This window comes from Sturnus vulgaris, chromosome 5 (genome assembly GCF_052056855.1).
Source record: "Sturnus vulgaris isolate bStuVul1 chromosome 5, bStuVul1.hap1, whole genome shotgun sequence".
Classification (NCBI taxonomy): Eukaryota; Metazoa; Chordata; class Aves; order Passeriformes; family Sturnidae; genus Sturnus; species Sturnus vulgaris.
The window spans coordinates 42,517,324-42,540,132 of record NC_142247.1 but is presented as its reverse complement, the minus strand read 5'-3'; the positions used below and the strand labels follow the sequence as shown (position 1 = coordinate 42,540,132).

Genomic DNA, 22,809 nt, shown 5'->3' with positions numbered 1-22,809 from the left:
GCTCATGATTTACTTACCCCACACGTGTGCCTTCAGTGATGTAGCTATGTAGGAAGACTATGTAGGCAGAGCATATGTGGGCTTTTTTCCATCCCTGAGATTCAGCTAGGGTTTACTATATAGTAACAGAAACCCATGTTTTAAAAATAGTTCTTTAATATACTGTGGCGCCCTACATAATATTTCAGACTGATTCTATGGTGGTGCATATTTGCGTGAACCCTAATGAGACTTACAAAAGTAAGTGATGAATTTTAGAGAAAATTGGATTTAGTGGCTTAATTCTCCACAATCAAGGTCTGAGTATGAGACTAGTAGCTCTTTGACTGGATATGTGTACTATCACCAATGTATTTCTATTGCATTCATTCCTAGAAGCATGAAACAAATTTCAAAAGCCAGCAGTTGCCTTTCCCAAAACTTTGGGTTGTATTTTGTTGTGTATTGTGGTGGTATCTTATACTCCTGCAAAGCCAGTGGCCCCTGTGCAGACTTCTGTAAGATGCCTATGAAGAACTGTATTGGTGCAGTTCTTCTTCCCAATGATGGGGCAATACAATACAAACCTAGTCTTGCTTAATGTGTGAGACAGGCAGAAGGATTCTCTATTATCTGCCTTATATGCAGTCTTCACTGAAAAAAAAACATGAAAGGGTGGGTTTGGATTCTGGTCTGTTATTCCCCCTGTCTGTGGTCACAATGCCTTCCCACCTCCCTCAGTGATATTCAGAACTTCATAAATATTACGAAGTTTGTGGATTTCAAATTGTCCTCCAATCTGAGGTTTGTTTTCCACATAGCTCTGGGGAAATCTGCATTAGACAGAACAGATAATTTATGGGTGGTGGAACTGGTGAGTCCCAGACTCTTTCAGGTAGTTCCAACCACACTTTGAAGCTCTTTATTATCTCAAAGACATTTCTCAGAACCACATAATGGTTGGAGTTGGAAAGGACCTCTTGAGATCCTCTAGTCCAACCCTCCTGTTAGAGCAGGTTCATCTGGAGCAGATTACACAGAAATGTGTCTAGGCAGGTTTTGAATATTTCCTTGGAAGGAGATGCCACAGCCTCTCTGAGCAGTCTGTTCCATTGCTCTGTCACCCTCAAAGTAAAGACATTTTTCCTCATATTCAGTTAGAACTTACTGTGTTTCAGTTTGTGCCTGTATCCCCTTATTCCTATCATTGGGCACCACCACTGAACTGAGTCTGGCCCCATCCTCTTGACACCTGCCCTGAAGATAGTTATGTGCATTGATCAGATCCCCTCCCAGCTGTCTCTTCTTCAGCCTAACTAGGCTCAACTCATGCAGCCTATCCTCATAAAGAGAATAGCATCACTCTTGAATAATGCTTTGATCACGTCCCTCTGCCGCACTCTCTCTAGTAGTTCCTTGTATTTGTTATCCTTGTCTTTCTTGACATCAAGTATCTTCTTTTACATAGGTTTATCTGCTTGTTTAGGGATGTACATGTGTGTGTGTATGTATGTATGTCCATGTGTGGCTGAGCTTAATTCATTTTTTTCTTGTTTTTACTTGGTCACCATCCACACCTCTTCATACCACACACCAGGTTTTGGTAGTGGCCACCATGTAGCTGAAAATGAGCTGGGCTTTTAAAGAGCCTGCCTGTATAGACACTTCATTGGCTGTTGTGGGATAATTGGGATTGTCTTGGCCTAGCAAAAGGTATTTGTACTTTTCAGATGGGGAAAAAAAGGCAGTAAAACCTTCTAAAAGTTTTATTGTGTTAGATTTATGTGACTATAGAGGATCATGAGAACACTTTGGTCATAAACAGTAAGGAACTTTTAATGACACATTTTTGAAGTTAAGCAGTTTGGACTACAATTTTAATATCCTTAGTGAAGTCATCATGTTTTAAAAATAATTTAATAATTTTATTGTGTTCTTAACACATTCCTAAAATACAATTATGTTAAAATAAATTAATTTATGTTGGATTGATGAGATAAGGTATTCTAGAAGAGCAGTGGAATACACAAGTATATAAGCAAAACAGTTTCAATTTTAGTATGCTTAAGAAATAATTCTTCAGACTTTCCCCCAAGATGACATCTTTGCTTTCTGTGGATCTAGCTTGTCCTGTCAGTGTAAAGATGCTTTGTCTTTAAACCATTATTGCTGTTGTGGTTTAGGAATGGCATTTCCCAGTTTAGTGTTCCCACTGAAACACTCTGAACTGTGTGCTGCTCACTCATTCCCCTGTTCCCCTCTCCCTCCCCTATGGCGGGATGGAGAGGAGAATTGGAAGCACAAAAGGTGAACATCACAGATTGGGATAAAAACAATTTACTGGAAACAGAAATGAAATTAAAAAACCTACAACAAACTGTAACAGTACCAATATCAAACACGAATGCTCACCATACTTCCCCAACAACATCCAACCACTCCCTCCACCAACGTGGAGGTGACCCAGAAGGGAGCCCTTTCCCCACCCCTGGGAAACATGTGAGGTGGTACAGAATAACCTCTGGGTCCTGCCCATGTCCGTCTTGGTTACTGCAACAAGTAGCCCTGTCCCTTGCCAGAACCAGAACAAATGGGGATGAGAAACATCTTGCAATGCCACACTTCCAGTCTAGTTCTGGAGTTATTTTTAGTGAACAGGTGCTACAAGCAAATGAATCAAGTATCCATTAAACTTGATACAGTCTCCACTGGGTCTGGTGGTCAAAAATCTTTAACATCTCCATGACTTCCATTGTTGTTCTAGATTTGGTTGAAATTGTCCAAGAGGTTGAAAAATTACCAGAGGAATTGGGGTAATAGTTGAGTGAATGAATAATGTGCCTGCATAACCCTGATTTCCTTAGGACATTATACAGCAAAATGAAAAATCTGCTTGATGGGGACATCTTCAATATTTAGCAGTACAGATGTTTTGTTTCAGTTGTTAGTCTTACTGCTAGTTTGTGGAGAGAAGTTAAGTTTGCTTAACAGGAAATGTAGCTAACCAGTCTTCATCATGCTTGGCTTTTTCTTTGGAAAACAAATAAGAGTTAAACTGAAAATATTCTATCTCAAGTTCTCTCGAGTTAGCATTTCTGATCAGAACATCCAGTTCTTTCTTCTCTCTTTCCTTTTAAAATTATGTTTTTATTTCAACCACTTTCTACCAGCAGGCAAAGCTGCTGTTACACTGTACCCAGCTGTGAAATCAATATGATTTTCATTACAAAGATAACAGAAACTCTCTTAGAAAGACTGTGAATTGCCAAAGGTCAAATAACAGTCAGTGGCACAGCTTAGAATTTAGATACACTAATTAAAAAATCCTGTGGTATAAATATATTAATGAAATGCACCCTGAGAAATGTTTGCATTTAAGATGGCAACAATTTTAAAATATTACATGTTTCTTTAATTAGTGTAGCTCATGTAAGTCACATGAAAATGTGATGGGTTCTTTCTGTGGTTTATCATAATTTATTAGCTCTTGTTTCTTTTTTTAATTCACAAATATTTGAGCTTGATTAGACTAGCAAGTGTAACACGCACAGAAGACAGAACCTGTCTAGTAAGATTTCTGTCATACTGAACTCTAAAAATTACACATATGAATGGGTGCATCAGTTATTTCTGTGGTATATGACTTCACTAGGGACAAGAGGAAGTACACCGTCAAACTGAAAGCAGTACTTGACTCTTTCAGCCAAAGCAACCAGTTCTATTAAATTTAAATCAGCATTTTAAAATAAATGTTATTACTCTTCTCAAAATAATCCTTCATCTTTTTAAACCTCAGTTTTCCCAGCAGTTAAGTTACATTTGCCTTATTGCAAGTGAAAATATCAGGAAATAAATAATTTTACTACTTGTATTTGTTTGGTATTCCTCTCTCACATACCTCTATTTTTATTTAAATTCTGCCTTTTCCATGCTATGTGCTAAAATAGTAAACTCAGATTGCCAGTTACTGTGGTTTTTAACAGAAAATTTCCTCACGTTACAGCTGAAGGGTTTTTGCGTTACTGTGCTCCCTCTGCTGGATAGTGCCTGTTAATTCTTTGTTCCCTGAGCTACGCTAGTATCCATGTTCTGTAAACAAGCAATCACACCGCCTTAAAGAAAGAGGTATAAAAAAGTGGGAATGCGTCATTTTGATCTCAGATAACATGAAAGGTGACATCTGTAGGCTAGGAAAAATCGTATTGTCGGGCAGCTCAAAAAGCCTTCAGCAGACATTTGAGGAATAATAATTGACTATCTCTTGAGGAAACCAGATGGACATTAAATAACCTTCTTTCATTTGTAACTTAGAGAGGGTGATGTCGCTTCTCATACTTTGGTAAGTACGACAGTATCCTCAGATGTCTCTGTAATGTTATGTGTCTCAGTGGTGTGGTTCTCATAACTTGCTTCATCCTTTGGTGAATCTTAGCGGGACTGCTGGGCCAGCGTTTGCTCAGTGGAGAAAGTAAACATGCCCTCATGCTCAGTGTCAACTCCACAGCAAGGTGGTGAGAATACAGTCCTTTCCTGTCCCCACTGCAAAAAGGAGGAAGAGCAATACTCCAGTTTTGTTTCTAGAAGTGATTTTGGTCTTTGTGGCCTTTGACTTCACCCCCAACATAACTGATTCAATGTCCCAGTCCTCTCTCAATTGACTCTGGAACCTCTTGACACTCCACCTCCCCCGGCCCCCCAGGGACCAGCCAGGCTTCCCCACGGAGCACTGCCCAGATAATCACAACCTCGCAGCACTTCTCTCTGTGCTGACTGACACAATTGGTTCTATGGAACGGAGGTGGAAACTCAACATTCACTTCAGTTGCAGGTGGATTTTCCCCATCTAAGCTGCTTCTTCCCAGATCTTGAGCCACAGTTTTTCCAAGTAAGCTGGATACCTTTGCAGTTTCCTTTAAATTTAATGTAATGTTATAAATGCCACTCGATATTAGTGGGATTTTCTTTTTAACTTGGCATGGCTGCCCTTACAGATTAGTCCACATCTCTCCCATATTTTAAAATAGATCAAGCTGGTAGCCTATTTGTGAAAATAAGTACAAAATCGCCAATTATTAGGGGGCAACAAATTATTTTATTTAATTATTTAATTTGTTTAATTTGCCATTATTATATAATGGTAACTTAAATATAGTTATTTACCAATAATATTTATTTTATTTAGTGTTGTTATATAATGGTAACTATTTGACTCATGGTTCAACTAGGAGACTTGTTTTGGGAAAAGGCATTATGGGCAAATTCTTGTTAAGAATTTTTTTTCTGAGGTCAGTTTTATATTTCAATATCTGGATATATTAATTAATATTCTAGGTCTTTAAATCTCCAAAGAGTCCTACAGCAAAGTAATCAACATAATTATTTTCTCTGATTCTCACTAATAAATGAAAACAGCTTCCATCTACATGTACACTTTCTTTTACAAATGAAGGTGCTGTTTAAAACAATTTTTAAAAGAAAAAACTGGTTAGAAGAATAACTTTCCCATTCCTAAAGCCTTCAGTTCTTCCTGTTTAGAAGAAAAGAGAGTTGCTTGGTACATTCTTTTGCTAAATAATAAAAAATGTTGAATAAATATTTTTCCTTAATTTAGCAAGGTCTAAATAAAATCAGCATTACCATTAGCAGGACAGCTTGTCCTGAGGTCAGTTGATGACAGTTTTGCTGGTAATGGGTCTGGGCTGAGGAGGCTGGGAAGGACTTCTGCAAAAGGGACTTTTATGCAGGGGCTTCCAGGATGAGGTTGGAAATCTTTTGCCTCAGATGTCCATTGAGTTACAGCGACTAAAACAATTGACAGTGCTTGTCTCAGCAAGTGCATACACCATATACTTTGGGAACATTCCCAAGCAGAATATTATCCTCTTAGTGCCACAGCAAGCTCATTAATACCCCAGTTACCCATTCACTGGGACTAATCCAGCAGCCCCTGAAGTCAGTGAGGAGATTCCAGTTGTCTTTAGGACGCTTGAATAAAACCTTAGATGGAGTTTGCATAATTTAAGTCATACCACAGGAAATATTTTCCAAAGTTTGAACTGCTTGCTTATTTGCCAGTTTCTTTATTCCAATCTACTTGTTTTCCTCCATCTTATGAGGAACTGTGATGTGAACTGGAAAAAAGGAATATTTGTGTACATTTCTGCTGTTTTCCTAAGTTTTTCCAGAGAAGGACTAGAATAAGCTTGCATTGGAATTTAATATAATACTAACTCTAATGCAAATATATGTGTTGAACGGGGTTTTTCTCCAAATATGTGACCAGTTCATGGAAAGGACTGTTGAAATTTCATAGTTGATGTGGATAAAGAAAGTTCCAGTTTAAGCTGTAGTAGTTCTCAGTCAATTCCAGTCATTCTTTATTGCTCTCTGGCCACATAACGAATTTAATAGAAAATTAATCTTTTGCAAAGTATCTTATTATATGTAAGAGAAGAATTGGTATTTGCCAAAATGAACCCCTCTTTCTTGGGAGAGGAGATCTCCTAAAAGGTCCCGATATCTTTCCAGACTATGTTTCTTCATATGTTAGAAAACTTTCTTTTCACTCCTATGCATTTTAACAGCAGTTTTGGATTATTTTTTTTTTGTCAGGAAAAAAGAGAATTAGATATGTGGGAAGTGAGAAAGACTAAATCTACAATCTATACAGACAAAAGATACTATTTCACATAAATATATTTATGGTAGTAGGAGGGAAACTTAAATCAAACAAAAAGAAAAAACTGGAGAGGATCTACTCCAGATTCCACTGAGGTGACAACAACTGCTATTACAGTATCCAGCTTCTTGAATTAAATATTGATAGAAATAAATGTATAAAAGTCTGAGTAAACTGAAATGTGTATTCTGTCTTTGTAAAGTACACTTTTTTTTAGCATCTGGAGTACCAGAATCAACACCTTTTTATACAATTAATAGTACTAAATAAGGACATCAGCTGACAGGAAATAAAGTTCCTATGGCAACTAAAAATAAGCACAGGAGAAAAAATTCATCAAGTGCTGTCGCAGCAGACAGCATAAAAGGTGACTGCATGTCGATAATTCAATACAAGCAAAATTAAACTCTACTTGTAAACATACATATTTTAATCGCTTTTACTGGTACTTTTTTTGTTGTTGTTTTGTCCCCCCCCCCCCCCCAAATAGGACTGTGGTACCTTGGTTACAGAGTCTATTTACCAAAATCTATTTACCAAAATTTACCAGATTGGTTTGCTGGCATAGGATCTTGTTTTTAAAGCCTACGAGACACAGGGGTAGAGCCCTGCATATTTAGGAGAGCAGCTGTATCCCCTCAGATTTGGATGCTGATTTAAGAAATCCTTTGGGTGCTTTAAGTCTCGTGCACCTCTGGCATTTTCTCTCCACGTTACTCTTTGGTTCCTGCATACAAAATGTTTGAGAAAAAATTTGGGTTGAAGCAGAATGTGCCTTGTGGAAGAAATAGAATTGTGCACATCATGTAGATAATATTTACATTCATTTAAAGTTGAACTGATCTTGAAAAGCTGTAGATGATAAAATCCCTGGTGGAGGGGAAACCTGAGTGTGCAGCTGCACTGCTGAGGCCACGTGCAAGCTGCTTCTTTCATCTCAGTGGGAGAACTAGTTTTAAGGACAGTTTAACTCTTGACATTCCTGAGTTATCTGTTTTTCCTTCCTATCTGATCTTCCTACCTTCACCTCTCTCATAAAAAACAAAACTAAGACCTCTCCCACACCCCTACCAGACGTGTACATGGCAGAGAATTCTGCATTTCTTCCTCTTTGCTCTCTGAAGTTGTTGCTGCCCTTGCAGACACATCCAGGCTCCCTCTTCTGATGCACAGATGTGGTTTTCATAGTAGAACTCTTCTGCTGAGCAGCACAGGACCCTGCCAGAGTGGATCTGTTCACCACGGTTTGTGGGGTTGACAAACCCACTATCAGTTTCTTGGCTAGCTCAGGAGACTTGGTTTCTGAGACAGAATATTCAGCCCTGCAGGTAGCAATGGGATTGTATTTCTCCCCTATTATTTCTAGCCTATTAAGTAATAAAAATGTGAGAGAATGCCAAAGCAAGACCAAAAGTAAGAACTGGGAGAAATGTGGTAAGACTGCCTTAATGCCAGTAAAGGTTCTTATATGTACTCAGGACTTCTGTAATTTCTGGGGTTTTATATGTCTTTTCTGATTGCTGACCCAAATTTTGAATTCAGTACTCAAGTTGCAAAAGGAATTCCATTGTTCCAACTTAGTTTTCAGTTTTAATATTATACAGCTCAGAGGACCTTCTGGGGCAAGAAGCCCACTCCTCACCTATAGTGAGCAGCTATGTCATATAATTGCTTCCATAAAACCAATTTGGGTGTGTTGCTATATATATTTATATGTGCTTCCCAATCCTGTTGTTCCATGCTTACATGATAGTGTATGTCAGTTGTAACCCATCATTATGTGACTCAGGTTGCAAGTCGACACATGTAACCACAGGCATGTGGAGTATGAGTAGATACCAGGCACTGATACTATTATAGCTTACTCTGCAGTTTGAGTATGTACAGGCTGCTGTCAACAATACCAAGCCTTCTGTGGACTATACTTGCACTGCCTGCATGTCACTGCATGCACAACTCCAGAGAAATTTAGGAATAGATCATTAGGTAGTCCACAAACAAAACATCAGAAACTAGGTAATAGAGTCAGTCAAAGGGAATCACTCTCTGAAAGTGGCTGACAAGAACAAGAACAAGCATAAACACGTTGTGTTTTGTTCTGACATAATTAGCACAGCAAAGAAATTAGCTGTCTTCTGATTGAGTAGAGATGTATACTACATGGAAATACTCCACCAAACAAAATGCTTCTGAAATTACCTGAACCACGATGTCACTGTAAAGCGAAATTGCGCATTATGTTGTAACAGAAATTCAGGGGATGGCAGCTGAGTGTTGGCAATTACCTCTAGATTCATAACAAACTCATTGTTACTCATATTGTGGCTACTGGGGCAGAGCAGCCTGTGTCCGTGGGAGCTGCAGGCTTTGTGATAGGAAACATTTGGTCTCTGAGCCACCCGTTCCTGGTAGCAGTGTCAGGCAGGTACAGCCTGAAGCAGGAGGCAAAGCACAACCTGTTCTGTCCTTCCCTCCTTTTTGTGAGTACACTGTGCTCTTCAACAGCTAGAGGAACTTATTGACCACTTCCTGGTGCTGCTACAGAGCTGGGTAATTGCAGTGATTACAGTGATCAGATTACAATGCAGCTTTTCCTACTATGTTTGTGAAATGCTGCAGCTCATCCCACCTTTTATTCAAGCAGATGGTAGATATGCTGAGTGTATGAATGGGTGCTGCAGGACTAATCCTCTTCCTCCCCCCCCACCACAGCTAGGTTATATTCTTCACTTTGTGTGAACTGGCAGGGCAGTAAAACAGACAGCATGTCTACTTTGTGCAAGTCAGACTTGATATTTAGATTATACTCTCATGTTCAACAGCTCTCTGCTGAGTTGAAATAAAAGCAATCAACGACAAGTAAAAAGAGCATAATTTTTGTTCCTTAGGTAAACAGATACTCTTGATTGGCTGAATCTAAAGACAAGTATTCAGAAAGAAATAGAAGAAACTAAACATGTAATCTGAATGTTTGCATCAAATAAGCTTTAAAGAATACCTTGGGACATTGGAATTCAAAACTTTAGGTTGGGTTTTGTTTTGGTTTTTGGGTCTTTAAAACACATTTTTGAAGTAAAAAAGTCAATGTATCTCTTACAAAATTAATTTAGTTGAAATACAGAATGAACTAAGGTGTTGTACTTATACCTGTAAGACCTATACTAAAGAGTGCTTCCAGTGGCTCAGAACATGATTGCTGAAACGCTGACTGCTCAAAATGCCAAAATGGCATTTATGGAGGTTTAGGTCTTAAAAGTATCTACAAAGCACAAAAAACAGTTTTTATATGAAAAATGTGCTTCAAACAATTTAAGTGCTAAAAGAATACCAGAAGTTTTATTTGTGGAAGGGCTAAATGAAATGCCTTTCCTCTATGCTGTGACATTTGTCATCTTTTGCTCAATAAAGTCTACCTTCACTGGTAGGTAGTGACGGTGAACTTCTTGATAACATAAGTATTTGGCTTACTTATGCTGATGCAAAATTTTTTCTTCTAGCAATGGCAACAATTTTTTGACAAGTGCAGTCAGATTAGTCTGCACTAATCCAGCACTGGCCGCTGTGTAGACCCTGAAGATGAGATGGAGCCTGCATTGATTATCACTATTTCAGCAAAGTCCATTGTTGGAAATGTGTCTGGTGTTGGACAGGGAAAGCAGAGGCACACAGAGTCTGAAGTTCAAGTAACTCCTGCTGACCAAGAAAGTGAACAAACTCCTAAAAGAAAAGCACTTTTCAGCTGAAAAGAAGTGAAAATGGGGAAAAAAGGAGAAAAATGCCTTTGCAATATTAGTGTAATGTATAGTTTTAGGGATTTTTCCTTCATAGAGTTACTCATGTTCTGAGAACTTCATACTAACAGATCTCATTTAGTGGGTCACTTGCAGATTATGAATGGCAATTCTCTTTGTTTCATTGATGAAAATGTCAACAAGTTTTTATATAATAAAATTATGCTAGTTGTTTGCAGATAGTATACTTGGATTTTATATACTTGCCACATACTTGGCACATTTTGTAGTGCTTTTGTGAGCACTTGGAACAAAAACTTCTGATATAAAATTGAACGGCGTACATACAAGAAGTCATTCTGTGTTGGTAAAGGAGATTGCTCAGAAACTGAAGGAAATTCTGAAATTGGTGGGTCAAATGTTCTCTTGGCATAGTCTCCTGTTGGAATTAACTTTTCTCATTAAAAAGAAATATAAAATTTTGCATTAAACTGTTTTGCAGCTAATTTAGAGAAGGATTTTTCTTGTGCTTATTCCTAAGAAAGGCTAAACACTTTTGGCTACTACTGAAATGAAAGTCAAAATTGTTTAGTACCTCACCGGACTGAAATAAGAGTAATCAGGGGTGATTGCACATTCCTGGGACGTCAGGCAATGAAGTATGTCATACTTAGTGACCTGCTATACTTAATAAATATAGCTGTCCCACAGGAAATTCACTGCATATGTTTAACCTGTGAATAATTGGAAATATTTTATTTTATTAGTAAATTAAAAACAGGAATTCACTGCATCTTCAAAACTGAGAGTACTTTTCTTTTTGAGTACATAGATTTTTTTCTTGCTCAATATGTTTCTGTTTCTTCAGCAAGTGTAATTTGGAAGAGGAAAAATATATGACTGATGCCTTAAAATCAATTGTGCTAGAAAATGCAATATTCAAAAAGTTCTCCAGATATTCTGGAAAGAAATCTGAGTGATGACAAAATGTAGTGCAATGATTAGTACTCATTTGCCATAATTGAAGACAGAAAATTTTTGAAGTTTAATTTTACTCATGATTATAAATGGCTCTTGACTTCTCTGGAAAGTCCAGCTATATCAGAGCTTTTGAGATAACCAGGTTATCTTGCACATGCAGCTTAAAGCGCATGTGGCAGAAGGACATGTGACATGTGTAAGTCACTGTCCCGAGCACAGTGCAGCGTATATAATTTTCATGTCACAGAACATAATTATCATTTCATGCTAATATATGGTAAGGAAATTTTTCAAAGAAGTATAGAAGGAGTGTTTGAGATCTTCTTACTGTAAGTCACTGGATTAATTTATTAAGCATGGGCTCCAAATCCCTGTTCCAAGTTCAGGCCCTTCAAGGGCAGGCACACATGGGTGACGAGTGCCTGGGAATCTCTTGATTACAAGGGACACAGGACAGAGGGGAAGCTGCCAGAAACCTCCATCTTGTTAAAGGCTATGATGGTAAGAAAGATGAAAGCCTTAGGGGCTTGTATCCATAATCAGCTACTGATGGTTTGAGCTGAGGAACGGGAGCTTCAAGGCTGCCAGCTTCCCCAGTGAGAGGCGTGAACTGGGGAAGCCCTTAGGCACTATTAGCAGTCTGGTCCCTCAGATGGTGCAGGGTCCTTGGACTGCCTCTGCACTGCTAAATGAAGTGAGACCACAGAAGATGCTCGACATTTTGACCACTAGGCATAGGCTGCCCATGTCCACCCTACACACTTGGCTCTACATCTCTTCCACTGCCCAGTGGCATTCGCATGAGCCCAGCTCACAGCTGCTGTCTGAAACGATGCTGTTGCCTTGCTATGAAGCTGAAGTTGCACCATGGGTTCTCAGGGCCATGGCATGGTGCAGACAGGCTGTCCAAGGGTGGCCAGTCTTCTGTGACAGTGGTGGAGGCCATGTCTGGTGGAAGTATTGCTGGAGGACACTGGAAACATTAAATAGTATGGGTGATCTCCTGCCTGGAACCTTGGTCCTTTCTTATTCACCAGGTAAGAGACTCTTAACCAAAGTCTTAGGTTTGGCCTGACTTTTTTTTTCAGCTGATACCTTGTGTTTATGGAAAACGTGCTGTTAAAGAGGACTGCTTTGTGAAATTGTGTCAAAGACAGATTTTTACTGTTTGTCATTGGGTTTTATTTCAATACTAAATCACATCAACTTCAGAAAGATATCAGGAAAAATGGAAAACATATTGCTGCTGTCATCCCAAATTTTGTTGCAGTTCTTTACAATAAAGCTCTGATTCTGCAAGAATTTTGAAGTTGATCTTATTCTTGTCTGTGCTAGGTTTCAGGAATGTATTGTTAGGTACTAAATCAGATCTTCATTTTATGATTTTTTGTATGTTTATGTATTGTAAAATCATCTGGTCTAAATAGTGCTCCTAGGGAAGCAAATCAGCACTTCAAACTGTAAGATTATAATTTTCACTGTAGCCATTCTGCATTTTGTTACTATTTGCATGTGTAACATTAGGTATTTTAAAAAATGATAAAAGGACACAAAGTTTAAAAAATCAAGCAATACAACATAATTCTCTTTCTTTCTGGCAGTAATCTGTGCAATTTTGACTAGCTTTCTTTGCATTTATGCCCTGTGGTTAGTCTTTAATTAAAAGATCACACACTTTGTTTTGTTCTTGTCAATGGACTTCTACTGGAACTCTTTAAAGCCAGACACCTGGCATGGAAGTGTGTTTCATATAGATGGTCCATTGATGAACTCAGTATTTGATTTTACCCTTGTCTTCAAGGAGCGTCCAATATACTGATTCATTTCCCATTGTGCAAGGCTAATATAATGCAGAATTATTTGTTTCCGTACGACCATTTCTTTCATGTTCATCATTAGTGTACTCAGCTTTTTCACAAGCAGTAATGAACTTCTTGCCATACTTGTTTGTTGCAATGAAGAGTATTATTAGTTCCATTTTTCAGATAATAAGCTGAAGCAGACAAATATGAGTAATAACTTTAACTATGAATTTTGGACACTGAGTAAGAAAATAATAGACAACTATTCTTCAGACTTTATTAGTTCACAAGACAACCCTCCCTGATGTCAAGTGTAAGTGTGAGAACCCCACACTTCTGCAAGACCACCAGAGTCTTCTGCTCAAGCGGATGCACAGCTAAAGGGGCTGAGGAAGGATGCTTTGGGGAATGGCTAGCTAGCTATAAGGTCTAGAAAGGACACCCATGCCTTTCCCGTACCAACCACAGGGAGTGCTCCCATGGAGGTAACCACCTTGTGTTACCTCCACCTTAGTTTGGTGTCACTCTTCTGGCACAGCACAGCTGGGAAAGGCAATTGTAGAGAGAGTCTGGGCTTAGCCTCCTTTATCTTGTGGTCAGAAAGAAAATAGGCTTAGCATGGACAGAATCCTTGGAATCCTTATCAACTGCTGCTGAGCATATGCAATCAGATATTTTCTCTATTACTTATAACTTGGCTATATTTGTGCGTTATGCCCATCCGTACACATAAATGCACAATAGAAGACTTACTCATCACACAAAGACTATTCAATGCCAAATTTCACTTCCTTGCCTCAAGACATCATACTACCAGAAATTATTTACAAAACTTGAAATAATCACTGGTAAATAGCATGATTGGCAAATAATATATTTTCTGCTGATTTTATTATTGAAAACAACTGGACAATTTATGCTAACACTCTTCTGGAAATCAGACATGGAACATTTCAGCCCCAACAGTTAAATTCTGGAAGAGTTTTTAACGACTGAAATGAAAGGTTTCTAATGAGAAGAGTTTGGCAGCATTAACTACAAAGAGCCTTCACCATTTAGTCTGCAATTGTTTCTCCCAAATTGTGAGTTGGAAGTCACCTCTGCCCCTATTTTTTGCCAGAGTTACAGTCCCTGGTAAGAAGGGGACCCAGAAGTTTTAATTTTTTTTTTACTTGGATCATGGGGGTAGAGAGGTTCAGTAGCTCTAGTATATAGTATTTGTATGAAGACCCCACTGCTAAAAGCATATATGGAAGTATTTGAGTATTAACTAAGAAGCAGAAATTATTTGTATGTACAAGGTACACAATGCCTGTAATAAAAATTTTCAGTTTATTAATCTTTCTGGAATGAGAAAGAATAGTGTTATCTGTTATTTGCATAGTTGATAACTTCCAGCTGTAGAATCAATGTGTTTACAGTTTTGGTTTGGTTTGATTTTAGTCGTATGAATTTAAAGTGAGAAAGATGCAAACTTAGGTTAACATGAGTCATGCCACAAATAAAGAAGACACTATGTACTTGTCAGGGCAAATAATTTATAAAGAGCATATACAAAGGAGTATGTATGATCGTGATACAAATGGTTTTGGTTTTTACTTTACTCATAGAAATATTTTACTTTACTTTACTCATAGAAATACCAAGTGCAACAATGCCATTACTTTTTTAGTAAATTTATCATTCTGGTAGCCTGGGCTTAAAAAGAAAGTCAAAGGGCCTTATCTTTGCAGTGTTTTTTTAGCTTCAGGTAAAGGCAATACTTTGTACAATCCATGCGGGAACTATTTTAACAGCATGGGACTAAAATGGGCTTATTTTTACATCTTTGGGAATTGTCAGTAATTTTGTACCTGTATATTTCACAGTCACATTTTTTTTATAATCTGTCCATAAAAGCTGGAAAATACAGCTTGGAAGACATTATTATGTGTTGAGGTATTCATTAGAATATTTGGTGTGTGTATTTTGGAGGGAATGAGGAAGAACATCAGCAAGGAAGTGTTTTTCCTTACACTTGCAAGACATGAGCCGGTGAACTTCTTGTGACTGGGAAGTCTATGTCAGCACATTGCAGAAAACAGATTTTCACTATGAGCACAGTCATCCCCCAACTGCAGATGTCAGGGGACAATAGAAATGCCAGATTTCTGTGATTGACAATGCAGAATTGATTTGACATACCTTAAGAGTCAACATCATGAGTCATGTTTTACCAGTGTGGTGGTAAAACTATAGATATTTCAGAGTATTGATGTTTGAGAGTTCTGACTAAGAGGTTCATCCGAAGTAGAAGAACAGTCCTTTCAACTAGGAGCTTGCAGTCTCTTTGTTTCCCCTCCCTACTGCTAATTAAAGGCAATACAGGGTATACCCGATAATAAAGGCTCCATCCTTACCTTATTTACTGTGTGAGTCTTTCTTGGAGCTATAGCAGCTAACAAGCTACTGAAGAAGTCTGTCCCTGTTGGAGATGCATACTGTAATTTGTTAACACCACAATGACCTTTTTTTTCTCACCTCTTTTATTTTATTTTTATTCCCTGATGCAGACTATATCACAATGATTACAGGCTGCAATCACTTATCAGAGCATAGGGGAGCAGTGAGGGTGATACTGTCCACATGTTATCACACTGTGGTCACAGTTAATAAAACTCCTGTCTGACCTGTTCCAAATTGTACTTGTGTTATTACACACTTGGATTGTCCAGATTTCCCATTCCGACCTGTTACCCCAAACTTTGATGGTAACAAGGTTTTTATGACAGAAAAACAGGAAAGTCACTTGTGTATTAAAAAGAAAACTCTGCTATGTTTTCCCCTTCTTCAGTTTTAAATCTTTCAGAGGTCTTTACATGACATTTCAGTAATCTTTATCTTCAAGAATTCAAGCAGCTTCTTTAGCCCAAAGGAACAACTTTCTAAGGTACTATTTTTCTTAGCAAGACCACATCTGCTCTGAATAGAAACATATTACTTGGAATTTATAATATAATATTGTTTCTCTGAATCATCATGGTGAATCCACATTAGTTTATTATCACTTACACTCAGCCCCAACACATTATATTGCGTAGCTTGTGTATCTGAATACTAAAGTCTACCCCAGTGCTTCTGTTGTCCTGTCTTGTGTTACTTAAGATAATAATTGCTGCTGCTCCTGGACTAGTGCTGTTGTCACTATTTATGTAACTATAACTACACAACATCATCTACTCAGACAGTATGGAACTGGTACATTTTAGAATTGTAGATATTATCATTTATGATTAAAATATTTATAGTCTCGAGGTACAACCCATAAACATAAGAGTTTATGTTCATGCTTATCAACATAAAAAAGCCATAATTTTTTCTTTAAATTGAAAGGTGTCTGTTTAAAATAAGTATGATTTTCTTTAAAAATGCTTTTTATATTCATGGCAATGAGAGTCTGTCCTAAGGCCTAATTTTGCTCTTACTATTCTCAGATGTTAATGAGTTCAAAAGTGCATTTTGCCTAATAAATCTTCACACTGTAAAAGTCTTTCAGAAAAGAGGGTTTATTTGGTGTGTTGTGGTTTGTTGTTTTTTTTAAACTTTGGAGCTTTTTCAGTTTCTGTTGTATTCGTTGAAGCTTTCCTGAATTACTTCCAGTGGAAATTTTAGTTGTGAGTTGCAAACACAATATTTTCTTCATTTGGGTTATTTAATCTAAAGCTGGTAGACAGAGCTTAAACAGCAGAAAAAGGAGTTTCTGTCTCTCTGTTTAAAAAGAAACTCCCAAATGGACAAGAAAAGCATCAGTTGAATCTGAAAATTAAAGAATATGTAGACATATTTGTGACAATATTCTTGCATTTGTGGGTGCTTTTCTGAAGTACCTCAGCATCTTAATGACACTGATTTTGATGGGGAAAAAGCAGCTGGTCTACTGCAGCAATTCTTAATTTCCACAAGGTAATGAACTGCTTTATTAAGCAGCAAATACCTTTAGAAGTGAGGCCCATGATGACCAGAAGCAATATGTTATTTCACTAACTACAATGTATGTTTCTTTTGCATAATAATGTTGTTTTAAATAAACAAGATAGTCTAAAAGCTTCATTTTTATGAAACAGGAATAAGGGATCACTTATTTAACCTATAGAAGTGATTTTAACAGGTTCTTTTTGTGTATTCTTAAAGTTTTAGTTCCATTTTTTATCTGAATACTGTTTAGAAAAATCTTAAGACAGAATAATCACCAGGAAGTGTGTCCATCTCTATTACTTGACATCTTGACATATATATATATATATATATATATATATATATATGTACAACTAATCATCTAAATAAATGTACATGGGACAGATAAAAAAAAAATGTGAACAGGTTAAAAATACCAAGTTTAACATAACTATAACAAAAATTGAAAATGTTCATGCCGACCAAATTAAACTTTGTGGCCTGCTCTGATGCTGCCCATAGTTAGAGTGGCTGTAGAATGTAGCCCAAGCAGGGTTGGAGCCCAGCTGTGCAGCCAGTGAGCCAGGACACTGCCAGTTACATCCCTCTGGGCACAGGGAGCACAGCCTGTCATGGCAAATGGCATATGTGGTCTGCAGTATACACGGGCCTGTTGAATAACAAGCCAATTTTTACATTTTAGCTTCAAAAGGGACTTCCTTTTTAGTAAATCACTCAGGGTTATCTTTGATATTTTGTTCTTGACATCTTTTTGGGGGCACAGAAAGGTAAAAATCAAGACACATTCTTTATACAAATACTTCATGCTTATTGCTCATAAGGAGTAATTTAAAATGATAAATAATTGTTCTATATATCAGATATAGACAGACAACTTACTGGACTCCTTCCAATGTACACTGCGACATGCACCAAAATATCAGAGTGTAATTACTTTCATTATGAATTCCAATTAATCTGAAAACAACTGAGTCTGTAAAAATCACGTCCTGCTAATTTTTACTCACATAAAATCCAATATTATTTATAGAATTGGTTGTCCTCTGTTTACTTGATTACCATATGGACTAATCAGGCACTGCTTTTCCAGAAATACTTCTTGACTATGATAATTTGCCATCTTCTGAAATTTTCTATTTTTAACCAAAACACAAGTGCATATTTTACTTCATAGTAATACTTTCAACTTTTGTCTGCTTTGGAACCAATGACTTAACTAAAAAAAACCCTAAAAAAAGCCATTTTAATATGTATCTGAAAGTATATTCTCTTGTGTGAATCCATGTTCTGATATTCCAAAGACGTTTTGTTGTTTGACCACAGTGCTTTTCCAATAAGCATAATCAATTTTTTTAGTTTGAAGATTATTTTATAGTTAACTCATCTTCACCTTTGACATTGCTTCAATCAAGAAAAGGATATGTGGCCATTGCAGGGATATAACTGTTTCTGACACTGTATTGTCAATGATTTAGATATTCTTCTTTGTTTTTTAAAAGCAATGGCTTTTCTGTCTTGTTTCAAAACCTGCTTCATTCTTCCTTTAAAATGAATCTCCATTTTTTCATATTTGGAGTTCTCCTTAAAGGGGAAAGAAATCACGTTAATCTTATAGTGTTGTAAGATATTATAAATGTTAGCTAAGAATATGCTATTAATGTAGCATTTTTTAATAAAAAGCCTTTAGCTCTCATAAAAGATTGGACGGTTAAAGGAAGAAGCTCGATTGCACTTCCCTGGAAAATGTGTTGTAAGTGATGGAAGAGAAGTGTATAGCAAAACCTGAGCTCTGGGATGACCAGATCAGGCCAAGAACTTTATCTTCCCTTGGGCAGTTGAGTAGGTGAGGTACAGACTTGATGAAAATTGGTGCAGTGTGTGGGCTCGTGACAACCCTTCTTTGGTAGGTGGGCTTTTCCTGAACTAGTGGTACCTGCACAGACAAGATCACTGAAGACAAGGATGTCTTGCCTTGGTGGCCAGTGTGCAGCAGGCCATACAGCTCTTCTGTGGAGGGAGGAAGGATATAGATTTTGCCTACTCCCAATCCCCCAATTTCCCAAACACTGAATGAATTAATTAATTACACCTGTAATCCTCTCCTCTTCTGTCAGTTTAAGTCTTCTCTTCTGACCTTCTTCCTTCCTCTCAGCCCCTTCTTCACTGGCACTGTGCTTCATTCAGTGCTTAATTACTCCACTGCACTTTGTGTTCTCTAGTTTGAAGCCCCTGTTCTTTGTTTTGTCATATTCTGGTAACGCAAATAATCCTCTTCCTTTGAAGGTATTTGTATTCTGTGATCTTGTCTCCCTTGAGCCTTCTCTTTGGCAGACTGTAGAAACTGAGTTTTGTCTGTCTACTCTTAAGTCACTAGATACCTTTTAATGATGTTTTCTCTGTATGTGTTTTCTGTACTTTCATGGCACTTCCAAGCAGTGGGGAGCAGAGTAGACCCAAAATAAGGTCCCAGTGCACTTACCTACATAAAGCATGCCATATCTTGTGTTATTTTAATAAAATAACAGTGTACAATCACTCATCCCTCCTGAACTTCTACTACAACTCTTCATGTGAAGGAAAGTACCAAGGAAAAGAGGTATCCGTTAACCTATCAACAATTTGTTGATTTAAAAATCTGTGCCCAGTCTAAAGTCTGTAAATCTGTGATTGACCATGCAAGGCAGTACTGAGACAATTACTGTTTAGAGACCTTTTGGCTGTGCCTTGTCTAAACTGCACTGGCTGAGCACATTGATTCCAATAAAGTTATCTGTGGCTTGCATTGACTGACTTAGAGTCGTTGTCTTTCCTAAATCTTTTCTTACTGATGCAAATTTGATGGAGAGTCTTGTGGTTCGTGGCAGTAAGAATACATTGGAGAAGATAACAACCAAAAGTCATGAGACTTCTTTGTGTCCTGGATCCTTCTCAACAAGGGACTGTGTAATAATTTACAGAATGAGTTAATTGAAGAAGCAATGGAAGTACAGTGATCAGAAAATGTGCAATGGTCTCTGATGTACAAAGGTACTGTCTGCAAGCACTAATGCCTCAACTGGTTTTCCTCCACCGTCTTGTCTGCTATTTATTTTTGACCCTGATGGTTTAAACGGTACCACATGGACTGAATGCTTCGTGTACCTGGAGCTCACAGCAGGCTACAACAGCAGGTTGCAAGAGGCTCGTGGTAATGACTGCCATTCAGCTCTGTGCAATCTGGTTTTATTGGAAATTATTTGTTACAGATAGATATCTCGAATCATCAGTCATGTTAAATCCTTTGTCTATCTTGCATCAGCTAGTCGTGACTCCGAAAGTTAAAGACTAATCACTTTTTTCCTATGCATCTCATTGCTTAGTGAGTATTTCTGGAAAAATAAAAGTAAACTTAGGACAATGCTTTTTCTAGAATACTTGTTTATCTTAATACCTCCTCTTTTTGCTTTAGTATCATAAGTGATAATTGCATCCCTTGGGTACATCTTGGCTGATACCTAAACAACATCTGGAGCTGTTTTCATTTTACTATGAAAAATTGTTTGAAGTGAGAGGCTACAGATGCTTTAATACCAGGACCACAAGATGAGCTATCAGTAAACTTCTTTATTGATATTGATATGATTTATTAAACACCAAATATAATTTCACTGCTACCGAATACTGTAGCCCCATTCTGTTGCATTAAAAACAAAGGAGAAAATATAAAAATAGTAAGCTTTATGCATTCAGAAGTCTCATAGACCCCAAATAATAACTTTGGTCTTGACTTCATAGAGCACAAAGGATCCACGTTGTGCCACAAGATTTCCCAAAAACTTGCTGCTACTAATAATGCTTAATGGCTTCAGTTGAACTAGAATTTCTCCCTAAGGAAGTTACTTTCTCCTGCTGTTATTGCAAAGTCCAAACCAAAGAACTTCATTAAAATTACGTTGTACTTTCTAGCACAAATGATGATATATTTCATAGGCTTCTCCATAAGAGGTAAGCAGCATGGATGAATCTTCCCTAGCTCTCTCTGGGAATCCCACAAGGAACAGTAGGCCTAGTATATGATAAGTTGTGATTAATCATCTGACAAGGTATGCCAACAGGCAAATACACTGGAAAAGACCATTTGGCTGTAACACAAGTCCTTGGGGAACAGGTAGGGAAAAAATGAAGGGAGTGCAACAGGTAAATTCATATTTGCAAAATTATCTTCTTCCAAGCCTTCATGTCATAAAGCAGTTCACATAAAGGATGTCCACAATTGCCTCACAAGCTTTGTGCAGGCTCTGCACAGGAGCGTGTTCAGTTTGGAGAAGATACTCTAAAATATAAATACTAATAATTGTTCTTAGTCCCTCTCTTCTAAAATTATAAGCATTTCTAACTGAATAGAGTTGAAATAATCTTTACATTCTAGTCTAAATAAATTAAGATTTGCTATGTAAAAATATGAAGTAGCTTTTCCTTATGTACAAGACTCCATGGATTCCAAGACAATGGTATCAAATTTCATATTCTGTTCCAAATTCCACTCTTTTAATTTCAACACAATCATTTATTAGAACATGTTGCAATCATTTTTCTTTCCCATCCTCCTCCTGGAGGAGAGGGCCAAAGAAACCAAAGTTTGTGGTTAAATGTATTTTTTGACATGACCTTTCTTAATGATTTTTCAACAGTCCTTCACTTTGAAAATAGTTTTTCTTAAGATTTCTGATGAGAGGTTAATGCAAAAGGTGTCTGAGCAGAGTCACTCCCCAGGATCTGGAAACTGTAGACTGCCTTTCCTGCTAGCGCTGAGCCTGGGGCCAGCATACTGCCAGTCAGCTGGGCACTGTCTAGCACCACCCTGCAGTCCCAGCTCAGGGTGTCCACAGGGAGAAAGCACCTCTGCTTTTCGTGCTTTTGGGGTTTTCTTTTTTTGCTACAAGGTCCAAAACCATTACATAAAAAAACAAAAACAAAAAACAAAAACACAATTAAAATTTTATATCTTTTAAATATTAAACATTAGATTTTGGTAAACTGAATTACCAGAAAACTTGTGGATTTTTTCAACTCATTTCATATGCAAGAAGATGGATACTTGCATGTATCTGATGTTAGCCTTTAACAGGTTGCTTGGTGTGACAGAAAAACTTTGCAAGTGTCTTAGGTCACAAATCTCAAGAATGCAAAAGACAATGCCAACAATCTGCATCTGTGATTCAACAGTCCACTGTTTGCTAAATAATGATACATTGTAGAAACTAATCCAATGAATACAACTCTAAGAGTATGAAAGGAAAGAAGCAAAACACGTATGGTATGAAATATGTGCTGGGCAGTCTTCTGAAGAGTGAGGAAAATGTGAAAAGAAAATGCAATTTTATATTCGGTGCGTTCCAGTTCTTAAAAGCCATCTGAGAAAAAAAAACAATCTACTATTAGCTGCCCTATAAAGAAGAATAGGAAATGGGTGGCTAAAATATGTGAAAGGAGCAATAGTCTAAAATCTAATTGCTCTTATTTCCATATAATTCAAAAACATAAAATTTCCTGAAAATTATTTACAGAAATTATTTATTTCTAGCCTGTGAATAACCTGAGGTTTACTTGTTTCCCTGTTCTAGAAAAGCTTGTATAGGAGAGTTGAAACAGGAAGCTCATGTATACATTTCTTTCCAGGGTGAGGCTTGCCATTCAAAGATGG

At 37.4% G+C, this 22,809-nt stretch overlaps 1 protein-coding gene and 1 long non-coding RNA gene across 2 annotated transcripts in view; both read left to right on the top strand.

Moving 5' to 3' along the window:
* LOC148223680 (uncharacterized) overlaps positions 1-12,672 on the top strand; it is a 29,851-nt gene extending 17,179 nt beyond the window's left edge. Inside the window, exon 3 of the long non-coding RNA XR_015803943.1 lies at positions 10,156-12,672. This is a non-coding gene — a long non-coding RNA (uncharacterized LOC148223680). The remainder of the gene's footprint in view (positions 1-10,155) is intronic.
* The window catches only part of LOC106850075 (uncharacterized), a 73,138-nt gene that overhangs the window by 25,003 nt on the left and 25,326 nt on the right, over positions 1-22,809 (top strand). The window lies entirely within an intron of this gene.